The sequence below is a fragment of the Microtus ochrogaster genome, chromosome 21 (assembly GCF_000317375.1).
Source record: "Microtus ochrogaster isolate Prairie Vole_2 chromosome 21, MicOch1.0, whole genome shotgun sequence".
Taxonomy (NCBI): Eukaryota; Metazoa; Chordata; class Mammalia; order Rodentia; family Cricetidae; genus Microtus; species Microtus ochrogaster.
Genome location: NC_022022.1, coordinates 33,272,286 through 33,276,311, shown reverse-complemented (window position 1 = coordinate 33,276,311; position 4,026 = coordinate 33,272,286).

Genomic DNA, 4,026 nt, shown 5'->3' with positions numbered 1-4,026 from the left:
CGCGCGGGGCGTCCCCGGGGCTGGGAGGCCGCCGTGTCTCTGCGGCTGCAGGCTCGCTCCCACCGCCGGCCCGAGCACTTGGCGGAACTTCCTCCGCCGTGGGCGCGACCTCTCCCCAGCAGCCTGCCTGCAGCCGGCACCGGCGCGGGGCGAGCCGGCAAGTTGGTCGGGAGGGCGACTTCCAGCCGAGCGCGAGAGGGGACAGCCTCCCAGGCCGGAGGTGGGGACGGACCGCGGGCCACGCGAGGCTGGCGGGAGCCGCTAGCTGTTGAATTTTGTGTTGGGTGACAGCGGTGTGCACGGCTGGCTCCCGGGCTCGAGCGGTTTTCTTGATTTGCTTCTGTCTTCAGTAGCATTCACATTACGGAATTTACACGCTGGTTATTCTTTCCCGGCTCCCCCTGCCTAAATCTGCATAATCTGATTCTAGTTCCATTGTATAGAGTTAATCCCCAAGAGATTGCATATTTCAGAGCAATCAATGTTTGATAAAACGGTATGTATTTGAGCCTGAAATTGTCATAAGATACTGCTTAGCTGTGTAGACTTCCAAAACACCTGATAATTCTGTCCTGTAATTAAGAGCGAAAAGTTTCCTTTGATAGTAAGAACTCAGATCCTCTTCCCAGTACAGGTTCCCCAGTTTGCTTCCACTCTTGTCTGCCGTAATTTCCTCTTTTTCAAAGTGGCTTCTTTGGCGTCCCTCCACTGGGACTTTCTTTCCCCAGTCCTCTGTGCAAGTTATTTATGAGTGTGCTCCTTTCATCTGTCAGGAACGTGCTCAGCGCTTGTTCAGGGGTAGGCCCCGGCAATTCTGAACCCTCAAGGAAGTGTCTGACTCTACACATGATGTGGTGCTGTGGTCGGTTTCCCGGAAGAGCTAATGCCTGGAGCTTTGAGTCAGACCTTTTGACGGTTCTGTGGGAAGAAGGCAGTTGGAGGAGGAGGAGGTGGTGGTTTGAATGAAGAAGAAGAAAAAAAAAAAAAAACAACTATGACCCTGAATTTTATGTTCACTTGTTTTTCTTCTAATTGAATACTGCTGCTACTTCAAGGCTTTGTTTTTTTGTTGTTTTGTTTTTTTGTTTTTTTTTTTTTTTTTTGGTAAAAACAGGATTATCCCATTCGTAGCCTCTTTCTCTAGGAATAGAATTTTTAATGAATGCTAATCCAGATTACCGATTAAAATCTGCATGTTCAAAGGATTTTAATTACAGGTACAGGTTTAGTGTAGAAAAAAGTCTTTTTTCCAGGTGAGATTTAGTTCAAACTCATTTTAACTAAGCCAACAAAATATCGAAGCAATTTTTTTTTTTTTTAGTGGGGGAAATATCCAAGGTCTGTTGTAAACTAGGGAATAAAAATACTCAAGACAGATTAAATTATTTAATCATCTTAACGTCTTGAATGCTCTTGCTTGATTAAAATTAAAGACATGAGAAGAAGCCAAATAGAAACCCATCTTATTTTGAAGCTCCTCGGACCCCCCCCCCCCAGCACTTGGGGTACCTTGTCAGGATTCATTTGGGCACTTACGTCATCTCTAACGGGGTTATTTGTATGTTTTGTACATTTACTCTTGAGTTCAAGAATTTTACACCTTAATTTTTGTATTTTTTCTAGTACTTTTCACATAGTAGATGTTCAGTAAAATTTTGTCAGATTATTCTTAATACTGCCATTTACTTCCAGCTCTTGAACTTGAAAATGTAGGCCTTGAACAAATACATGGATTGATAGACACACTGTATAGATGAAGCTGGAGCATAAAAGTCTAGTTGTAAGGCCTTTCATTTAAAAAAAAAAAAGGTTGTAGTGTCTTGGGAGTATGGGTTTTGAAGTCAACCTTAGGTAAGCCGTTTCCTTCTGTATTGCTATTTCCAGTGGTTAAGATGTTTTTGTGTGGTCAGGCCGTATATGAAATAATAAAACTTTGAAACCTTGGAAGATAATCTTTTTTATCTGAGTCAGTGAAGTTATAGCAACTCCTAAGATATACTAATTAATGGGAATTACTTTTTAACTCTGTCTTTTAAAGAGTAAGGTGTATTTATTTTAAAGATTTTTTTGTGTGTGTGTGGTCCTGGGGTTGAACCAAGGCCTTGTGCATGTTTGAGCCCCAGGTGGAACCCTTAAAGGATATTTTTATGATTTTTCTCCATAAGAAAGAAAGGCAATTTTCTATGTAGCCGTGCAGATCACAGCTATTACTTTGTGTGTATGTTATTATAACCCAGTATTGATTGACAATCAAGCTAATGGAGTATACCGTGAGGAGAACAGTGAGTAAGAGAGCCACACTTCAGGGTTCTTAAAGTGGTAGGAACTGTATGGCCCACAAATAATGGTAATGGAAGTTAATGTATTGAGTAGCGGGTAATGGCACACATCTCTAGTCCCACCGCATTGGAGGACAGGCTGAGAACAGCCAAGGTTCGTTAGTTACTCTCCTAAAAGGTAGAAATGAGACTGTTGACTAGGCAGAGGGGGGATGACGTAGGTGAAAATAGGTAGGAAATTTTGAAAAAGTTTCTAGGGTATGATTAAAAAGCCCCATTTAGCGAGAGGAAAATTACAGAAGTGGAGGGTGACAGAAGCGAAAAAGTATTAGCAGTTACCGAGTAGTGGTAGATGTTAAACACGAAGCCAAAGAGTTGGGGCTGTTGCTGTCACTTGGCGATAATGGCAGTTTCACAATAGTGTCTCACGCTTCTTTGACGCTCCCTTTTCTTAGGTCTCTGTGTCTTAGGATAGTGCGGTTTTTTCTTTTCTTTTGTAGTATCTGTCAATGGAAATTTTGGTTTAACGTTTGTTTTGGAGAGAGAAAAATCATTAAAATCAGCAGTAGAAAGTCTGTTCTGATTACAAAACTTTGATATTTGAAATTCAAGTTTGAAATATACCCCGTATCTCCGATGTCTTACAGTCATTCCGTCTGTGTGGGATGGTTTTTTTGGAGGCGGTTTCTCAGTAACAAAGCAAGTTTGTGAGCTTTGTCTAAAGGAATGGCCTACAAGGCTCTTTCTGAATTGGACTGAGATAGGGACTGTCTCAGGGATAGAATTCTTTGGGTGCACGCCACTTATGCAGTATTGGTGCTTGAAGAATTCCTGGAATTAAGTCAAGGATAAGGATAGTGATGATGGGAATGGTTAAGTTGGCCTACTAGTTTTCACTAGCAATGTTTGCAAGTTCCAGAGTTCTCTCGTGATTGGTTTTTCCGTTTTCTCAGAATGGCTTTAGGTATCTCTTTAGATTCTCTCTCTCTCTCTCTCTCTCTCTCTCTCTCTCTCTCTCTCTCTCATATCTATCTATCTATCTATCTATCTATCTATCTATCTATCTATCTATCTATCTATCTATCTACCCACCCACCCACATACAACTTTGTATATACCAGATCATTGGACATCAGTGTATGATAGTTAATTGAAACTCATTTGAGTTCAACATATAACTGGGATTTATTTTTAGTGATTATTGATTTCCTAACGTGATTATGTTGTATATTCGCCACATAGAAGTAATAATTTCAACATGAATAATAGTAAAAAAGTAATGATTTGCATGATATAAATACCTACTTTAATATCGCATCTAAGTGCCTATTGATTAATTTTCAATGATGATTTTAATAAATTTTATAAAAATTAGTGAACATGCCTCATGGGCCAGAACAGGAGTCTTCAGAATACCGTAAGGTGGTAATCACCAGTGTCTGATGTCAGTTATCATGCTGTGCCTTATATAATTTCAAAACCTTTTCAACAGTTAAATAATTGGGTGACACTCCATATTTTATTAATTCAAAGAAATAATTTATCTAAGAGGATAAAACCTTCCAACATCTTGATTTTTAAAGTAGTAGTTTTCAAATTTTAGCTTGCATAAGAATTGTTAGGCGAGCTTGTTAAAAAAAATGACTGGGGCAGGCAGCCCATGCTTCTGATCCAGTAGGTTTGCACTGCTGAGACAGTCTCAGGTGATCTGCATTGGGAATAGCACCGGGCAGCCCATGCTTCTGAT